The sequence below is a fragment of the Spermophilus citellus genome (assembly GCF_964194105.1).
Source record: "Spermophilus citellus genome assembly, chromosome: 1".
In the NCBI taxonomy this organism is placed as follows: Eukaryota; Metazoa; Chordata; class Mammalia; order Rodentia; family Sciuridae; genus Spermophilus; species Spermophilus citellus.
The window spans coordinates 179,648,673-179,671,097 of record NC_138182.1 but is presented as its reverse complement, the minus strand read 5'-3'; positions in this window follow the sequence as shown (position 1 = coordinate 179,671,097).

Here is a 22,425-nt window from a genome sequence, read left to right as displayed (position 1 = left end):
CTGTGTGTATATACGTGACTGCATGACCAATGTGATTCTGCAACCTGTACGCTCAGAAAAAAGAGGAATTATACCCCATCTGACTCAAATGTACGATATGTCAAATCATTGTACTGTCATGTGTAACTAATTAAAACAAATTTAAAAAAGAATACAATGGCTTATTATTAACTATAATCTCATGATGGGTGATTGATCTGCATTGTTTATTTATCCTGGGAGTGTGTAGACTTTGATCAACATCTCTCATTTTACCAGCCCCTCCTCCCACACCTGCAATCCTTGCAACTACTATTCTCCTTCCTGTTTCTATGAGTTTGACCTTTTTAGATTCCACATATAAGCAAGGTACTTGACTTTCTGTTCCTGGTTTATTTCACTTAACATAATGTCCTCCAGGTTCTTCCATGTTGTCACAAATGACAGGATTTTCTTCTTTTCCAAAATTATTTCATTGTATATATGTACCATATTCATCCACTGATGGACACATAGGTTGATTCCAATTCTTGCCTACTGTGATGAATGTGGAAATGCAGATATCTCTTAGATATACTGATTACATTCCCTTTAGACACAGACTCAGAATTGGGATTTCTGGATCATATGGTATTTCTATTTTTAAATTTTCGAAAAATCTCTACACTGTTTTACAGAGTAATCATACTACTTTACATCCCAACAATAGTGTATGGGGCTTCCCTTTTCTCCACATCCTAACACTAGCTACCATTTGTCCATTTGATAATGGTTATTCCAGTAGGTAAGAGATAAAATCCCACTGTGGTTTCAATTTGAATTTTCCTGATAATTACAGATGTTGAGCTTTTAAAAAAAATATTTTTATATTGTTATATTTTTATTTTTTTATATTTATTTTTATATCCTTTCTTTTGAGAACTATCTGCTCACTTCCTTTGCTCATCTCTGATATATATATATATATATATATATATATATATATATATATATATATATATTTTACTATTGAGCTGTTTGAGTTCTTCAAATATTTTGGATGTTCACCTTTTATCAAATGTATGGTTTGCAAATATTTTCTCCTATTTTGTAGGCTGTCTTTTCACTATGTTGATTGTATCCTTTGCCAGTCAGAAGTTTTTTGATTGATATAATACTGTTTATTCAATTTTGTTGTGTGAGATTTCAGGGTCATATTAAAAAAAAATATTTTCCATACTGATGTCATGGAGCTTTTCCTGCATGTTCTCTTTCAGTTGTTTTATAGTTTCGGGTTCTAAATCTTCAGTTTAAATCTTTAATCCATTTTTGCATTTGGTGAAAGTTCAGTCTTGCATTTGGTGAGTGACAGGGTCTAATTTTATTTTCCTGCATACTTTTCCTGTTTTTTAAATACCATTCATTACATTATTTATTGTATGTTCTTGACATTTAGGAAAAAAATAATCAATTATAAGCAATGACTTCCTGAATAAGACTCACATAGCTGAGGAAATAACAAAAATTACAAATGGGATGGCAGAAAATTTCAAAGCTTCTGCACATCAAAGGAAAGAACAGAGTAAAGAGACAACCTGCAAAACAGGAGAAAATCTTTGCCAGCTATTCTTTGGACAGAGGATGAATATTCAGATTATAAAAACAACTCAAAACTTAACACACACCTTAATTCAAATTACCTAATCAATAAATGGGCAAGTGAACTGAATAGACACTTCTCCAAAGAGGAAGCATAAATGACCAATAATGTATGAAAAAAAATTTTTAACACTTTTAGTCATCAAAAAAATGCAAATCAAAACTACTTTGAGATGTTTTCGCACCCAGATCAGAATGACTATCATCAAAAATATAAAAATCAATAAATGCTGACAATGATGAGGGGGAAAAGAGAAACCTTTTACACTGTTGGTGGGAATATAAATTAATGCAGCCACTAAAGCAATCAGTATGGAGTTTCCTCAAAAATCGAAAAGTGGAACTATCAAATGATCCAGCTATAGCACTAATTGGTATAAATCTAAAGATTTATAATTTTATAAATATGCCTACATAGCCATATTCCTTGCCTCATAATTCATGTTAGCCAAAGATATAGAATCAGCCTAGGTATTCTTCAAAGGATAATGGGATAAATAAAATGTTGTATATATACACAAATGAATATTATTCAATCATAAAGAAGTCTTCTTTGATATAAAGAGAGCAACTAAGAACAGAACAGGAAGGAAGAGCATGAGGAAAAGACTAACAGTAAACAAAGACGAATGGGGGGAGAGAAAGGGAGAGAGAAGGGAAAGCATATGGAAATAGTAGGAGACCTTCAATGATACACAAAATTATAAGAGGCTGTGAGGGGGCAAGGGGGAGGAAAAAAAGGGGGAGAGAATTGAACAACAGCAGAGGAGGTAGAGAGGGAAGATGGGAGGGGAGGGGAGGGGAGGGGGGATAGTAGGAGATAGGAATGGTAGCAGAATACAACAGTCACTAATATGTCATTATGTAAAAATATGAGTGTGTAACAGATGTAATTCTGCAATCTGTATTTGGGGTAAAAATGGGAGTTCAAAACCCAATTGAGTCAAATGTATAAAAGATGATATATCATGAGCTCTGTAATGTTTTGAACAATCAATAAAAAAAAACATAAAAAAAGAAGAACAAAACCGTGTCATATTCAGGAAAATGAATGGAACTAGAAATTATAATGTTAAATGAAATGCGCCAAACTCAGAAAGAAAAGTATTGTATTTTCTCTCATATATGGAATCTGGAGGAGAGACTATAAGAAAGTCGCAGGAAGACTTCTAGAGAAGTGGAAGGAGCTTAGGGAGGGAAAAAGGAGAAAAAGGAAAGAAATAGAGGAGTATGATCAAAGTGTATAATGTACATATACATACATGCTACTAATACAAATCAGCTGATTATAAGAGATTGGGCTTACTCTAGGTCCTCTACTCTAACTACTGGTCAGAACCATGCTGTTTTGTTTTGTTTTATCTATCTATTTATTTATCTATCTATCTAGATATCTATCTATTTATTGGTTTTGTATGTGTGTGTTGGCGGGAAGTGCTGGGGATTGAACCCAGGGCCTTGTGCATGCAAGGCAAGCACTCTAGTAACTGAGATATATCGCCAGCCTCACATGCTATATTAATGACTAGAGCTTTGTAGTATATTTGATGTCAAGGAGTATGATATCTCGAGCTTTATTCTTTTTAAAAAATCTTTGCTTTATTTATTTATTTTTTTATGTGGTGCTGAGGATGAAACCCAGTGCCTCATATGTATAAGACATGCACTCAACCACGGAGCTACAACCTCAGTCCCTCCAGCTTTATTCTTATTCTTCTTGGATATTCAAGGTTTTTTGTGAATCCAAAAGAATTTCATTATCATTTTTTTCTGGAAAAAAAAATGGCCTTTGAAATGATTGCACTGGATCTACAGGCTGCTTTGGATGGATAATATGGTCATTTAAAAATATGAATCCTTGGAAGATGGCGGCGGGAAGTGAGTAAGCCGCTCCGTGCTCCGCGCCGCCGCGCCCGCAGCGTATGTTGCCGCGACTTAAAAGATGAAGTAAAGATCATTAAAGGAGATCTGTCGACAAAGACTCAGCACCGTGTCAAGAAAGGGGCCTAGGTGGAGTGAATCCGCCACGACTTCAGCCAAGGTGGAGTGAGTCCATCACGACTTCAGCGCGAGCAGTAAGGCTGCAGCCCCCGAGCTGCCCGGCTCCCTCGGCCCCTTCTCCTTCTCCTCTCCGCCTTTCCGCTTTGCTTCTCCCCCGCCGTCTCTCCTCCCACGCTCAGTCCCTAAATCTAGATCTCAATTTCTTTCCCCTACCCCGCCCGCTCTCCCGCGTGTCCAGTACCTGGCCCGCGCAGGCCCCGAGGCACTGCCTCCCCTCCCCCAGTCCGCACCCCCTCCCCGGGGGTCCCGAAGGCCACAGCTGGGCCGCCACCGCGCTGCCGCCGCCACCGCCGCCGCTTCCTGCGGAGCATCATAGAGCAGACTATTCACCGCGCGAGTGAGCTGCCGAGTTAAATGGAACAGCTGATAAGATGAGTGACAATTTAAAATCTAAGTGATCCAACATGGCGGCGGACGCGGAGAGATCAAGTCTCTAACCCCTTCAGCTGTGCGAGCATAGGGAGAAGTAAACTGTCAAAATACTGTTCGCTCAGGACCACTAGGCACTGTTGAGCTGAAGGGGATCCCGGGCGAACAGTCTGCCCCTCTCAGAACACACCGAGCCCGGGTTGGGCTGCATTCTAGTTCTAGTTCGCCTGCTTCTCGTGATTCAGCACTAATGATCCCGCTGAAATAACCAGTCGGCCCACCTGAACTCACAGAGGTAAAAGCCAACTGAGCACGATAGTCAGACCCTGGGTATCCCTCTGCTGACAACAGAGGTCCCTTGCACCAGTTACCAGGGGAGATGCTACCTGAGGGCAAACAAATTTGCTGGGGGTCCTCAGCCCCAAGCCCTACAAACATAGGGTCTGAGGGAGGCAAACAGAAAGGGTGTGCCCCGGCATCCATGGAAACAGGGCTCCCAGGAGCAGCAGAACCGGCGTGTAGCCAGTATTGTGGTGAGCGTCACAGGTGAGCAGGGCCTGGCTTGAGGAACCACAAGAGAAGGCCCTAGGCACTCAGGATTGGAGACCCGCACAGTCTGGGAAGAAGAGCTGAGGCACAGTGATTGGTTCCCACCCATCAAGAAGAGAAGCCTGGCCCAGTTCCCACCTACTGGAAGAGAAGTTAATTGAGCTCTATGACTGCATTTATTATTATTATTATTATTTTTAATGATTATTATTGGTATTTTTTTTATTTTATTTTCACTTTTTGTTGTTGATGTTGTTGTTGTTCTTCAACTTTCTTATTAATGGTTTCAATTTTTTTAATTCTTTTTATTCTATTATTATTACTATTATTTTTTAAACTTTAATTTCCATTTGTTTATTATAATTATAATTTTTTTTGGTTTTAAATTTTCATTTTTTCTTTCTTCCTTTTCACTTTTTTCTTTTGTCTTTTCATTTCTTTTCAATTTTCTTATTCCCCCTTTCTTGAATTCTACCTGACTACACTCACTCTCTTTAGTGACTTCTTCCCTTCCCTTCTAATACCTCTCCTCCCAAACATCAAATAAATTTACAAGAGTAAACAGTAACTCAGCAGTCAAACAGAACAAGAAGTATCATGAGCATAAAAAAGCAAGGAAGAAAAGGAGTACAAACAATGAAGGACAGCCTAAATATTCAGGAGGACCTGGAGTCATAAGAAAAATGGCCATATAAAGAACTCAAGGAACACCTTAGACAGATGGAAAGGAACCTTAAAGATCACATTGAAAATGAATTACATACACAGATAAAAGAAGAAGTTAAGCATCTTTATCAGGAGATAGAGATTATAAAAAAAAATCAAACAATAATTCTAGAAATGAAGGAAATGATAAACCAAATTAAAAACTCAATTGAGAGTATCACTAACAGAGTGGAGCAAGTAGAAGCCAGAACGTCAGATAATGAAGACAAAATATATCATCTTGAAAAGAGTCTAGCCAACTCAGATAGGCTGGTAAAAAATCACGAGAAAAACATCCAAGAGATTTGGGATAACTTTAAAAAAAACAAACTTACGAGTCATCGGGATAGAGGAAGGCACAGAGAATCATGCCAAGGGAATGAGTAACTTGCTGAATGAAATAAATACAGAAAACTTTCCAGAAATAAAAAAGGAAACAGATATACAAATTGTAGATGCATACAGGACACCGAGCACACAAAATCACAGTAGACCAACGCCAAGACACATTGTTATGAAGATATCCAATATACAGAACAAAGAGAAAATATTAAAAGCTACAAGAGAAAAGAGACAGATTACATTTAGGGGTAAACCAATAAGGTTAACAACGGATTTTTCATCACAGACGCTGAAAGCGAGAAGATCCTGGAACAACGTATTTCAAACACTGATAGACAATGGATGCCAACCAAGAATTCTGTATCCAGCAAAATTAAGCTTCAGATACGACAACGAAATAAAAATCTTTCATGATAAACAAAAGCTAAAAGAATTTGTAGCCAGAAAGCCAGCATTGCAAAGCGTCTTGAGCAAAACTCTACACGAGGAAGAAATGGAAAACAATAACCAAAACCATCAGCGGGAAGTGCCTCGGTAAAGACAGAGGACGGGGGGAAAGCGAATCATGGAGAAACAAACTAAATTAGAAAAAAAAGAGATAAATAATCAAACATGGCAGGAAGTACAAACCATATATCAATAGTAACTCTAAACGTTAATGGCTTAAACTCTCCAATAAAGCGACATAGGCTGGTAACATGGATTAAAAAAACAAATCCAACAATATGCTGCCTCCAGGAGACACATCTGATTGGAAAAGACATACACAGGCTCAAGGTAAAAGGTTGGGAAAAAATGTACAATGCACACAGTCCTCGTAAGCAAGCAGGGGTGGCCATTCTCATATCGAATAATATCGACTTCAAGACTAAGTTAATAAAAAGGGATAAGGAAGGACATTATATACTATTAAAAGGAACGATTCACCAACAAGACATAACAATTATCAATATTTATGCACCAAATAATGGCGCTGCGACGTTCATAAACCAAACTCTCCTCAAGTTCAAGAATCAAATAGACCACAACACAATAATCATGGGTGACTTCAACAGACCTCTCTCACCATTGGACAGATCCTCCAAACAAAAGTTGAATAAAGAAACTATTGACCTCAATATCACAATCAATAACCTAGACTTAACTGACATATATAGAATATATCAACCATCATCAAGTGGATATACTTTTTTCTCAGCAGCACATGGATCCTTCTCAAAAATAGACCATATATTATGCCATAGGGCAACCCTCAGTAAATATAAAGGGGTGGAGATAATACCATGCACTTTATCAGATCATAATGGAATGAAACTGGAAATCAATGATAAAAGAAGGAAGAAAAAATCCTACATCACATGGACAATGAACAATAAGTTACTGAATGATCAATGGGTTACAGAAGACAGAAAGGAGGAAATCAAAAAATTCTTAGAGATAAATGAAAATACAGACACAACATATCGGAGTATATGGGACACAATGAAAGCATTCTTAAGAGGGAAATTCATCGCCTGGAGGTCATTCCTCAAAAAAAGGAAAAACCAACAAATAAATGAGCTCACACTTCATCTCAAAGCCCTAGAAAAGGAAGAGCAAAACAACAGTAAATGTAGCATAAGGCAAGAATTAATTAAAATCAGAGCAGAAATCAATGAAATTGAAACAAAAGAAACTATTGAAAAAATTAACAAAACAAAAAGTTGGTTCTTTGAAAAAATAAATAAGATCAACAGACCCCTAGCCATACTAACGAAGAGAAGAAGAGAGAGAACTCAAATTACTAACATACGGGATGAAAAAGGCAATATTACAACAGACGCTTCAGAAATACAGAAGACAATTAGAAATTATTTTGAAAACTTATATTCCAATAAAATAGAAGATAGTGAAGACATCGATAAATTCGTTAAGTCATATGATTTGCCCAGACTGAGTCAGGAGGATACTCACAACTTAAACATACCAATATCAATAGATGAAATAGAAGAAGCAATCAAAAGACTTCCAACCAAGAAAAGCCCAGGACCAGATGGGTATACAGCGTAGTTTTACAAAACCTTTAAAGAAGAATTAATACCAATACTTTTCAAGTTATTTCAGGAAATAGAAAAAGAGGGAGCTCTACCAAATTCATTCTATGAGGCCAACATCACCCTGATTCTGAAACCAGACAAAGATACCTCAAAGAAAGAAATCTACAGACCAATATCTCTGATGAACCTAGATGCAAGAATCCTCAATAAAATTCTGGCGAATCTGATACAAAGGCACAGCAAAAAAATTGTGCACCATGATCAAGTAGGATTCATCCCTGGGATGCAAGGATGGTTCAATATATGGAAATCAATAAATGTTATTCACCACATCAATAGACTTAAAGATAAGAACCATATGATCATCTCGATACACGCAGAAAAGCATTTGACAAAATACAGCATCCCTTTATGTTCAAAACATTAGAAAAACTAGGGATAACAGGAACTTACTTCGACATTGTAAAAGCTATCTATGCTAAGCCTCAGGCTAGCATCATTCTGAATGGAGAAAAATTGAAGGCATTCCCTCTAAAATCTGGAACAAGACAGGGATGCCCCCTATCACCACTTCTATTCAATATAGTTCTTGAAACACTGGCCAGAGCAATTAGACAGACGAAAGAAATTAAAGGCATAAAAATAGGAAAAGAAGAACTTAAATTATCACTATTTGCGGATGACATGATTCTATACCTAGAAGACCCAAAAGGGTCTACAAAAAAACTACTAGAACTAATAAATGAATTCAGCAAAGTGGCAGGATATAAAACCAACACACATAAATCAAATGCATTTCTGTATATCAGCGACAAAACTTCTGAAACGGAAATGAGGAAAAACACTCCATTCACAATATCCTCAAAAAAAAAAAATAAAATACTTGGGAATCAACCTAACAAAAGAGGTGAAAGACCTATACAATGAAAACTACAGAACCCTAAAGAGAGAAATAGAAGAGGATCTTAGAAGGTGGAAAAATATACCTTGTTCATGGATAGGCAGAACTAACATCATCAAAATGGCGATATTACCAAAAGTTCTCTATAGGTTTAATGCAATGCCAATCAAAATCCCAATGGCATTTCTTATAGAAATAGATAAAGCAATCATGAAATTCATATGGAAAAATAAAAGACCCAGAATAGCAAAAACAATTCTAAGCAGGAAGTGTGAATCAGGTGGTATAGCGATACCAGATTTCAAACTATATTACAGAGCAATAGTAATAAAAACAGCATGGTACTGGTACCAGAACAGGCGGGTGGACCAATGGTACAGAATAGAGGACACAGAGACTAATCCACAAAGCTACAACTATCTTATATTTGATAAAGGAGCTAAAAACATGCAATGGAGAAAGGATAGCATCTTCAACAAATGGTGTTGGGAAAACTGGAAATCCATATGCAACAAAATGAAACTGAATCCCCTCCTCTCACCATGCACAAAAGTCAACTCAAAGTGGATCAAGGAGCTAGATATCAAATCAGAGACTCTCTGTCTGATAGAAGAAAAAGTTGGCTCCGATCTACATATTGTGGGGTCAGGCTCCAAATTCCTCAAAAGGACACCCATAGCACAAGAGTTAATAACAAGAATCAACAAATGGGACTTTCTTAAACTGAAAAGTTTTTTCTCAGCAAGAGGAACAATAAGAGAGGTAAATAGGGAGCCTACATCCTGGGAACAAATTTTTACTCCTCACACTTCAGATAGCGCCCTAATATCCAGAGTATACAAAGAACTAAAAAAAATAGACAATAAGAAAACAAATAACCCAATCAACAAATGGGCCAAGGACCTGAACAGACACTTCTCAGAAGAAGATATACAATCAATCAACAAGTACATGAAAAAATGCTCACCATCTCTAGCAGTCAAGGAAATGCAAATCAAAACCACCCTAAGATACCACCTCACCCCAGTAAGATTGGCAGCCATGATGAAGTCAAACAACAAGGAGTGCTGGCGAGGATGTGGGGAAAAGGGTACTCTTGTACACTGCTGGTGGGACTGCAAACGGGTGCGGCCAATTTGGAAAGTAGTATGGAGATTCCTGGGAAAGATGTGGGGAAAAGGGTACTCTTGTACACTGCTGGTGGGACTGCAAACGGGTGCGGCCAATTTAAAAAGCAGTATGGAGATTCCTGGGAAAGATGTGGGGAAAAGGGTACTCTTGTACACTGCTGGTGGGACTGCAAACGGGTGTGGCCAATTTGGAAAGCAGTATGGAGATTCCTGGGAAAGCTGGGAATGGAACCACCATTTGACCCAGCTATTCCCCTTCTTGGACTATTTCCTGAAGACCTTAAAAGTGCACACTACAGGGCTGGGGATGTGGCTCAAGCGGTAGCGTGCTCGCCTGGCATGCGTGCGGCCCCGGTTCGATCCTCAGCACCACATACCAACAAAGATGTTGTGTCTGCCGAGAACTAAAAAATAAATATTAAAAATTCTCTCTCTCTCTCTCTCTCTAAAAAAAAAAAAAAAAAAAAAAAAGAGCACACTACAGGGATACTGCCACATCGATGTTCATAGAAGCACAATTCACAATAGCTAGACTGTGGAATCAACCCAGATGCCCTTCAATAGATGAATGGATAAAAAATATGTGGCATTTATACACCATGGAGTATTACGCAGTGCTAAAAAATGACAAAATCATGGAATTTGCAGGGAAATGGATGGCACTAGAGCAGATTATGCTTAGTGAAGCTAGCTAATCCCTAAAAAACAAATACCAAATGTCTTCTTTAATATAATGAGAGCAACTAAGAACAGAACAGGGAGAAAGAGCAGGAAGAAAAGATTAACATTAAACAGAGACATGAGGTGGGAGGGAAAGGGAGAAAAAAAAGGGAAATCACATGGAAATGGAGGGAGACCCTCATTGTTATACAAAATTACATATAAGAGGTTATGAGGGGAATGGGATAACAAACATGGAGGGAAATGAATTACAGTAGATGGGGTAGAGAGAGAAGATGGGAGGGGAGGGGAGGGGGGATAGTAGAGGATAGGAAAGGTAGCAGAATACAACAGTCACTAATATGGCAGTATGTAAAAATGTGATGTTTAACCGATGTGATTCTGCAATCTGTATTTGGGGTAAAAATGGGAGTTCATAACCCACTTGATTCTAATGTATGAAATATGATATGTCAAGAGCTTTGTAATGTTGTGAACAACCAATTAAAAAAAATATGAATCCTTCCAATCTGTGACCACAAGATGCCTTTCCTTTTATTTCAGCATATATAATTTCTTTCATCTATGTTTCTTAGTTTTAGTGTACAGATTAAATTTGTTCCTAAGGTTTTTTTATTGTGGTTTTATTTTTTGGTTTGGGGTGTAGATATTATAAATGGGATTGTTTACTTAATTTCTTTCCTTGTGGATAGTTTCTTGTTATTGTATGGTTATGTAGCTGATTTTTGCATACTGATTTTGTATCCTATGACTTGACTGAATGTCTTTATTAATTTTGCCAATTATTTTTTGGTGGAATCTTAGGATTTCCTATATATAATGCTATGTTATCTGGGAACAGGGACAATCCAACTTCTTTTTCATGTCGGATGCTTTTTGTTTCTTTCTCTTGCCTAGTTTTCTCTGGCAAGAACTTATTGTGCTGTATTGAATAGAAATGGTAAGAGTAGGCACCCTTGTCATTCCCTGATCTTAAAGGAAAGGATTTCTAGTTTGAGAATTATGTTTCCATTGAGAATTGTCTATAAAACTGTCATACAAAGTTTTTATTGTTCTGAGGGACATTTCTTCCATATATAACCTGAGAGCTTTCACCATGAGCAAATGCTGAATTTGTTTCAAATATTTTTATGCATCTATCACAGTTATCATATGCCTTTGTCCCTTTATTTTTGTTATTGCAGTGTGTCACATTTATAAATCTGTGTATGTTGAACTTTCCTTGTATGCCTAGTATGAATCATACTTGGTCATGGCGAATAATCATTTTAATATGCTGTTGAATTCAGTTTGCTATATTTTGTTAGATGTTATTATCATATTTGTCTTTCAAGGATATTAGCCTATAGTTTTTTTTTCCTTATAGTGTCCTTGTCTGGATTTGGTATTAGGGAAATGCTGGTCTCACAAAAAGATTTTAGAAGTATTCCTCATTTTCCAGTATTTTGGAGGAGTATGAGAAGGATTGTTTGTTATTAGTTGTTTAAATGTTTGGTAGACTTCAGTCATGAAGCAATTGTGTGCTGACATTTTCTTTGAGATTATTATTTACTCATTCTCTTATTCATTCTTGATCTGTTCAGATTTCCTGTTTTTCTTGCTTCTGTCTTGGCATGTTTTATATGTCTAATAATTTGTCTGTTTCTTCTAGATTATGCAATTTGTTGGCATGTAAATTGTGATTACTATTCTTTTATGACACTTTGGTTTCTATGGCATATCTCCTCTTTAATTTCTGATTTTATTTATTTGAGATTTTTCTCTGTTTTTCTTGATTGGTCAGTAAAGTGTTCCCCATTATACTTATCTTTTCAAAAAACCCAGCTCAGTTTCATTGATCTTTTCTGTTATTTTCCATGTCTTTATCTTATTATTTTCTTCTCTGTTTTTCCTTCCTTTGGTTACCAATATATGTTGTTTTCATATACATTCTACCATGTCCTATGGTCTATCTGTAATTCTAGCTCAGTGAAGAATAATTATTTTAACTCTTAAAGGCTTTGGTGACATGAAACTAAGAAAATAAATTTCAATGTTTAAGCATATTTTGTAGGACAGCCACAAAAATTGAGTGAGGTCAGCCTGGCCATGTGGTAAGGAAAAGTAAAGGAGATAATTAATAATAACAATTCTATGCATAACTAAGAAAGACATAAATTTAAATGGTGACATAAACTAGAATCATGGGAGACAAATTACAATGGAAAGCTGTGGGTTGGGGTATTTTACAAAGAAAAAAGAACAATGTTATCAAATGCTTCTATGAGGAAAGGAAGGAAAATAATCTGTATTGTATATCTTATATTGAATTTAGCAACAAGGTAGTTATTGCCAATTGGTTTGTTGTTATTATTGTTTTGGCATTATAGGGCTCTATTAAGTTGCTAAGGAACTTTAAAAAGTCTTATCTTGCTAGGAAAGCAATATACCTGAGCATTTGTTCCCCAAAACACAAAGAAAGTGGTTCAATATAAGAATTAATCGTTATTTACTTTTACATGAGTCTTACATCATTCTGTCTGTGTATTATGTACAGCTTCTATAACAGAAAATATTGGTTTAGTTTAAAGCAGTATGACCAATGAACTTCTCTATTCTATGAATATTTTTATACTAAGCCATGGTTAGAACTCTCACTTCCAGTCTTGTCTAATAATGGTTTATGTTCACCATTGTCTTTGTCTAATTTCAATAACATCATTTCAGTGAGGTAAAAAATAAGTGTTTTTCTGGTTATTAAGGAAATGGTGAAATTTGTCACCATGTTTTAGTCATATAGAAAAAAATTATTTTAATTTATGTGCCTATTTTAGTGGCAGAGAAATATGACAGAATGATCAATAAAATATCTTCAATGTGGCTATTATGGTTTGGATGTTAGGTGTTCCCCAGAAACTCACACATGAGGCAATACAAGGTTTAGAAGATAAATGATTGGGTTGTGAGAGTCTTAACCCAATTAATGAGTAACTGATAGGGATTAATTGAGTAATAACTGAAGATGGGTAGGGTATGGATGGAGGAGGTGGGCATTGGGGGCATGGCTTTGGGATATATATTTTGCATCTGGCAAGTGGATTCTCTCTCTCTCTCTCTCTCTCTCTCTCTCTCTCTCTCTCTCTCTCTCTCTTTGCTTGCTGATCATTATGTGAGCCATTTCCATCTGCCACATTCTTCTGCCATGTTTTGCTTCACCTGGAACCTGAGGAATGAAGCTAGATCTCTATGGACTGATTCCTCTGAAACCATGAACCCTCAAATAAACTTTTCCGCCCCTAAATTGTTTTTATCAGATCTTGTAGTCACAGCAATAAAAAGGCTGACTAAAACAGTGGCCTAATAAAATTCTATAGGGTTCAAGCAAAGCAAAAAGCTACATAAGGCCTTCAATTCTTAAACGCTTCTATGTGAATTTTGTGTATTTATGTATATATATTTATTTATTAAATACTCTGATATTAGTGTATATTAGAAAATCTAGTTTGAAAGAATGAAATAAACAGACATAGAAACTATTGATGTTTTTAAATAATATGGAGCTGAATATATTATAAATTTGACTGATAAAAAAGCATGTGTGTGTGTGTGTGTGTGTGTGTGTATTGTGTGTGTGTGTAGGAAGACAAATATCCATTATTTGTTAGCATGTTGAAAAAGCTTTATTTTTAAATTTGAGAAATTGAATTGCAATTTTTCAGGACCTACATTTCTAGACAGACTATGAACAGAACAAAACAGCACAAGTTCAAGGCTATCAGAGGAATTTCTTTGGAATTTAACTGATAATTTAGAGCAGAGGTTTCTGCTGAAAAGATAACTTTTGCTTGGGCTGCAATATAATTTTACCAAATTTTTAACATGTGCGCCTTGAAATCAGGCATGTGCTCTAAAGTTTGATGAAGCATTCTACCATGTCCTATAGTCTATTGCTTAGGCAGTACTCTCATTTGGCAGTCCAACCCTGAAGGTTCTGAGTTATTCATCCCTAATTTAGAACTCTCTTCTTGCTATGCTAGGTAAAATTTAGGTCAAAGGCAGAAGATTTTAGCCTTCAAACAGATGACTTACAAATTCTGTTTCTTATTTATAGTCTATCCTAGGTTTGGGTATTCCAGAGTAAAAGTGATTTGATAAGACCGAAAACTATTAATGTGGATGTGCAATTTGTTTAATAGAAGTTACTAACAATGATTTTCTGGTTGTCAAGGTCCATCCCTTACTCCAAGCATTGGGTACCTGGGTTAAAAGCCAAGGGCCACTGACATATCAACAACATGGCTTGGTATCACCCGGGGTTACTAAGCTGTCAGCACTAGATAGCACTTTACTAGGTGGCATCTAGAGTAGAAACTGATCAGTTCTGTGTCTGTAAATTTTTTTAAATAAAGTTTTTATTTTAGAATAATTTTAGATTTACAGAAAAGTTCAGCTGACAGTGCAGATAGTTACCATATACTACATGATTGATTTCCCCCATTAATAGCACCTTACATTAGTGTGATGCATTTTTCAAAATTATTGAGCAATCAATAAATTATGATGAACTTAAATTCATACTTCACCTGGATTTCCTTAGTTTTTATCCACTATCTTTTTACTGCTCCAGGATCCCTTTCAAGTTACTACTTTAATTGAGTTACTATTGTAGTTTAATCTAAAGGCTGATGTGTTGAAGGCTTGTTCATAACTGGTGGCACTAGGGACCTGGTGGAAACTCTAGTAGGAGATGGAGCCTACTTGGGAGAGGTGGGTCACTGGAGACTTTCCTTTGAAGGATATATTATGTCCCTAGGCCCTTTCTCCCACTCTACTTATGGGCCACCATGAGGTGAGCAGCACTCCTCCCCAATGCTTCCACCATGATGGACTATAGGCCTTAAAGCTCTAGACAAGAAACAATGAGCTCATGTCTCTAAAAATTACAAGCCAAAATAAATCTTTCATTCTTTTAAGGTGTTTATCTCAGTAATTTTGTCACAGAAATGGAAAGCTAATACAGTTTCTGTCTCTTCTTAGGCTCTCACTGGCTGTAACTGCCAGTTTCTCAGACTTTCCTTGTTTTTGATGACCTTGACAGTTATAAGGAGTACTGGTCAGATATTTTTCAGAATGTCCTTCAATCAGGATTCTATGAGCATTTTTCATGATTAGACTGGAGTTATTGTATTTGGAAGGAAACCACCAAAGGAAAGGGCCTTTTCATTACATCATATCACATCATACATACTACCAACATAATTTACTACTGTTGATTTTGAATTTGATCACCAGGAAAAGGATGATTTTGTCAGTTTTCTCAAGTTAAAAGTTACTCTTTTTCTTTCTGGTTTTATACTGTACTCTTTGGAAGGTCGTCACTGCATGCTGTCCAAAGCTCAGTGGGGAATTCTCTTTCACCTTCTTAAGGGTTAAGCAACTATGTAAGTTATTTGGAATTCTTCTCGGGTGAGATTTCTTGATTATCCCCCACTTATTGATTTATTCAATTATTTGTTTCTATCAGTATGGACTCATGAGTACTTATTTTATACTTTGGGCTATAATACAGTACTGAGATTTCTGCAAATTTCTGCAGCTTTGGCTATTGGGCTCTTTTTTAGTTGGTGCCTTCACTTATACATACCTGTATCATTGTGTGCTCCCCCTCCCCCAGCAATCTTTTAATCTTTGGCAATACAAAATACTCCAGGATCATTTTGTAAATTTCTTGTCCCAAGTAAATTGTAATGAATGACTCTCAGGTATGTGTTTAGGAGAAGCCTCAAATTATAGAATTTGCTAATGTGTGAGCTAAAAATATTCCACCACAGTCAGTTCCAAGTTGCCAACATAAAATTATTGATTAAAGAGTTGGGAAGATATGCACAATAGCTCTCCAGTGTAGACACTTTCTATCACAGATCAGCAGTGGGCATAAAAAAGCTCAAGAATTTAGATCATATAAAATGAGCTGGAAAATTAGAAAGTTATTTTGCTTTTATTATTTATTCCATTTATGTTTTATATATAATTTCTTATAAGTTTATAGAGTTTGATTTTTTAATAATAGTTGTGTTTTAAAACTGGCTAATGAAATTCCTGGAAATTTAACAATTGCCTCCTGTTACTCAGTGGTGGCATAATACTGAACTGCATATTGACCAAATAGACACATTTTCACTGTAGTTATGATCATGTATATGAAAAAGAAGAAAAAGGAGAAGGACAAGAAACTGTTTTGAGATATGTTTGCATTACCAGAAATGCACAAATATTTCATATGCATATTTTTAATTTCAAAATCAAACCCAAGTTGAAATAAGGTTGAATAACTCCAATGCCAAAGAATTAGTGCCATAAAATGTAAAAGGGATAATCTTTATTAATATGGTGTATATTTTTCCTTTAGAAAATTATTCCCTTTCGTACTTTCTCCCTACATGTCAAATTTCTAACACATAAAAGCAGGACAAATATTTTATTTCTACTTTAATATTTTGAAAATGTATTAGCTCCACTGACACTTTTTTTAAAATGTAATCCCTAGAAGAAGAAAAAAGTGATTACTGACTTTTATAGATCATTAAAGGAAGAGAATGGAGATATAGAATACATGTAAACTGACACCAGAAAGCAAACAGAATAAAGTGATTAAAGTCAGTTTTAATTAGTGGCAACCAACAGCACAGATTATCATAATAGATGCCATTGTGAAGGTAAAGCAATCATTAATAACTTAAAAATAATATTCCATGCAGTATTTTACTCTTGAAGCTTTGGTGAGATTTGTTGGAGCTAGCATTTTGGATGGGGTTAATACACACCACATCATATAAAGGATAAACTAAAGATGGTGAAACCATCTGGAGTCTGTACAATTTTAAGCAAAATGTAATAGGTTGTTTGTAAGATTACTGGCATAAAAATTATCAAACTGTTTACTCTCCACATAAAACATTTTAAGAAAACAAATTTTCTCCTTAATTCCCTTCTGTCTATGCTGTGCTAACTGCACAATCAGTCACTTTTGAAGATAAACAAATGATAAAACTTTGATCTGTGAATGTTGAAAAGCCAGTGGTGCCTGAGAATAACTCCAAAGACAATGATGCCCTAGTGTAGCATATCCTGAGGACAGTTTACAACAAGGTGAGCACTCTCAGAGCTCCCATTCCAAAATACAACCCTGGGTTTCCACTCTCAGTGAAGAGGATTTATTTGGAGAAATTATCTCTTTTCTTTATTAATAAATTTTATATTAAAATATCCATTTTCTTTATGAAAATTAATGAATTATCAAACACATTTGTGATTTTACTTAATTAATTTATTTGCAGCACTGAGGATTGAATGCCAGGGCCTTCTACCATTGCACTACATTCAACTTTTTAAAATTTTTATTTTGAGACAGGGTCCCCTTAAATTGCTAAGGCTGGCCTTGAACTTGCAATCCTTCTGCCTCAGCCTCCAGAGTTGCTGAAATTTACAAGCATTTGCCACCAGGTCTGGCTATATTTGTGATTTTAAAAGTGTGATCATTTGGAATCTTTAATCTCCATCTTAAGATACTTTCTATCAACAATCCCTTGAATGGTCTAATTTGAGTATGACAAGTGACACATTCTGAAATGACAATATTTGAAATATCTTTGGTTAATCAAAATATATTGGTAAAATTACTTTCTATTGTTTGTTTTATTTTTAAATATGGTCTAAAGCATTTTAAATTACAAGTATAGTATGTTTTGTAATTCGACTAGAAATATTGTAAGCCATGCCCACTCAGACCATAGCCCAGAAAGGGAAGCGAGAGTTTTAATAGTAGGAAAAAAGAGGTGGGAAATTGACATCTCTGAGGTGGGTATCCCTCTTGAGAAGAGGATGTTTTTTCCAGCACAATTATTTTGGAATAAAAAGGTTAAGCTTTAAATTTTGTATCTTCCACTTAAGAGGATTTTTTTACACTGGATAATTATTTAACCTTTTTAATTGTTCTCTTTTGTAAAACAATGATAATGATACAATTTCTTCCTAGAAGTATTATGAGGAATAAATGAAATAATAGCTACATAAAAGCACCCAGATTGCTTCCATGGCAACAGTAGATAGAAAATAAATGTTAGCTATGTTGCTGGAATTTTGATTTTGTGATTATTGACATGTATGAACTAGATACCTAAATGGATAACATGATAATAAACGATGATAAACATTTATGGAAGAAAATTATAAAATGTATACCATATTATTTGAACACTCGTCATATTTCTGGCACTGTTTTCAATAGAGTAAAAATATTTTTAAACTGTTAAGTATGATTCCTGACAATGTTCTAGGGTAGAATAAAATCTCAGAATATTTATTTTTGAAGATGTGAGAAAAGTACTCTCATTTTTTTCAAAAGCACCTTAAAATTTTATAATCTTAAATGTTTAAATTTTGCAGATGATGACCCCCAAAAAAGTAGAGATCACTTCAATAAAATTTGTTCAAAGACTTTCTTTTGAAATCAATCAACTCTTTGAAGTTAGGAAAGATTTAACAAACCAAATGTTTCTTGTTCTTATAATTTCAGTGAATAAGGTAACTGTATATATGCTTCTATCTTCTAATAAAGGATATAAAAATTTCTTATTAAAAATATCTATGTAATTAAACTAATTAGATGGGGAGAAATCTAGCCTTATATTTATTTTTATTCAGTAGGCATTCTTATAAAATTAGTACACAAAACTATATTCTTCTTATTAACAATTACATTTTAATAAGCTAAAATTTTAACTCAATGAGACAGAATAAAGCCTTCTAAACCCTTTGTTAAGAGAATAAAAAGTATAAATCTTGTCATTATTTTAAATTTACATTTTTATTAAGAGAGTAGATTTTAACATTCTTACCACAAAAAACAGGTAACTGTAAAATTATGGATATGTTAATTAGCTTGACTGTGGTAATCATTTTTCAACGTATACATATATAAAACAGCATGTACAAATGAAATGCATACAATTTTATTTGTAAATATTTGTTTCAATGAAACTGGAAGGTTTTTTAAATATTTTTTTAAAAACCCAGTATTTTTCAATGATTAAGGAGGTTTAATTTTTCAGGAAAATAATTCAGTATAATTGTGTTATAAATGGAAAAAAAGACATTTGATATTTCCTGATAGACTGCAAACATTATATTACAGGGCAATTTTCACTTTGGCAAAGAAGTGAAAGTAGAAAATAGATCTTGGAAATGCCAAGAAGGTTTTTTCAGCTTTTGAAGTTGCAGGCAGATACCAATCAATTTTTTCCTGATGGAATGAAGATTAAAGCTTTTAAGAAAGCCTTTTCTCTCTATAAAACCTGTAGTAGTAATACAGTTTTAAAAACTTCAGGAAGATGTAAGTGCTCTAAAAAATTATATAAGATTTAGTTCAAATTAAGATGGATTAGATAGAAGAGGGGTTTCTTCTGGTTGTTCTCATTAGTGACTGCTAAAATTAAACATTATTGATAAACATGCTTGATTGAACTATGTGTTAGAGTTTCTTTAAATTGGATGTAACTATTTATAGTCTTGTAAAGTGAAATGTTTAAAAATATTTAATTTTTATAGCAGAGGTAATAGCCAGCAGATTTAGATTTCTAACCCAAACAAGTTGATTCCACAGAACAACTGTGTTCTTGAAATGCTTCCAATAAATTAGCTTTACTTAGAAACTGCAGAGACCCAGACTCCTGCCCAAGAAAGTCATCTCGGGAGGTCTGGAAATGGGTTCAGGAACCTACCCTTTTAACTAATGTAGTAAAGATTTTGTCTTGTTTTGCTTTTTGTATTTAAGTGCTGACTTGACCTGTTTTGAGGTCCTGGCTAGAGGTGAGCAGTACCAGGCACCTTTAGGAGGCTACCATGAGAACCTTAGCAGCTTTGCCCTCAAGCACCATCTTTGCACACAAAATCTTACTCTATCTGCCTTTCTTCAGGAGCATAGGTATGACATACATGGATGACATCCTCCTCCAAGGAATTTCATCTGACCTGCTCATTAGGCCATATGAGTTCAACATTCTTTAGTTCCTTGTGGAGTCTGGAAGAAATATAATTCCCTTTTAAAATTTTTGTGTAATTTTACTGATTTTGCTAATTGAGAATCAGCCTACTTTAAGTGAACTCCCCTCCCCAACAAAAGGCCCCAATTCTATCCAAATTAAAATCAGCAGGTAGTTCCATTAGTGTATTCCTAAACACTAGCAACCTCTTCCCATGACTCCTGGAGACTGGACCAAAGATTGGATGTTTGATGCCACGGCCCTTACTGCCCTTGGAAGCAAGAGTATGACAGACCTGTGACCCTAACATATTACACATATGCAACCAAAAAAAAAAAAAAAAGGTCATAAGAGGGCACAAAAAGAAGACTTAGGGCAAAAAGTGGAGGAAGAGTCCTACTTAATCATAGAATTAGTTAAGGATAAGAGTAGATCCATAGTTTTAATTTAAAAGTAAAAGTTATTTGAAGAGAGAGAAAGAAGGTCAGAGAAGATAGGTAAAACATACATCCAGAAGGGATTTTGAAATTGTTGAGGTAAGGACCTAAATTAATAAAATTGGGGGAACAGAAAGTGTATTAACTTTGTAGATAACATTCTCATCAATTGTATAAAAGTTGAAGTAGACATCTCTGTGAAATATTGGGTTGTCTAACACGAGAAACTATGAAGATGAAAATGATTTGTCAATAGCAGTTGGAAGAGTTGAAGGCCCTTTCCTACGTTTCTACTTACCAGTTTAAACTTCAGGTTTCTGGAAAGAGGTTGAGGAGTTCCTGAAGTAATTATTAATTAGCTGTACTGCAAACTTGGCCTTGTGAAAGTCAAACAAAATGGGATGTTATTAGAAGAGAAAAAAAAGGGGTGATGATTTAGGCAATTCATTTTAAAACCTACTTGAGAACTTACTGATAACCACTGGAGTTATCAATTAGGAAGTCTTTGCTCACTTTGCAAAATCAGTTTTATATAAAGTGTGCTCCTCTGGCAATGGGTGGAGAATACTTGTACTTGACATTTTATAATGACTACTAATGTTTGAAGAAGTAGATGCCAGATATATGTAGGGTATAGTGCCTTTTAATAAAGTTTGATAGTGCAGAAACGTTAGTTAAGGTGATAATTATAGACAAGATAAATGTCCATTTTTATCTGTTTGTTTAGGATTTATTTGCAAAAGGAGGGAAAAGAGAGTTAAGTGTATTAAATACAGAGGAAAATTGGTAGATCACAGAAGAAAGAATCTGTTACATAGGATTTTTAATCAAAATTTAATCTCTAGCAGAAAATCCTATTAAAACTACATGAAATAATTTGAGGAAAAAATCCAGACAGTTATGTCCAGCTCTTAAGTCAAATTAAGAAAAAAAAATTTAGTGCAAATATAATATATAAAGGCAGAAGAATATCCTTATGAATAATAAATTTCAATTACTCTGAAGTAATGCACATAACCAATAAAATATTTCAATGGTATGTGTGAAAATCACTAGCAAAAGTGATTGAATATTTACAAAAACAAATACAATGGTAGCAACTGAGTCATCAGTTTGAATTGCTAACTGAAGAGACATATTTATTGAGGTTGGTGGAGCAAACTGAACTATTTTAAAATATATAAATCCATTGCTGTTGATGAAAAACTGCATTTTTAAGGTCTGTTAAATGCTTTTTAAATAATCAGTAGTGCTATTAAATAAGAATGAAATAAAAGATGAATAGAATTTATACATGTATAGAAGGAAGAGAACTTTCCAGAGAGAGAAAAGAACCATTTAAACCAAGTTGGGAATTAGTACAGCATATTATTAGAAAAGTGAAATGAATTCTGGGAATGTAGATCAGTGGCAGAGCACTTACCTAGAAGGCAGGAGGTCTTGGGTACAATTCTCAGTACTACAAAACCCAAAATGCACAGTGAGATATTAAAAATATTAGGTGAGATAAACAGGATAGAACTAGATCAGTAATTATCAACCAGAGATGGCAGTGGGACATTTTCTTAAAGATTCAAC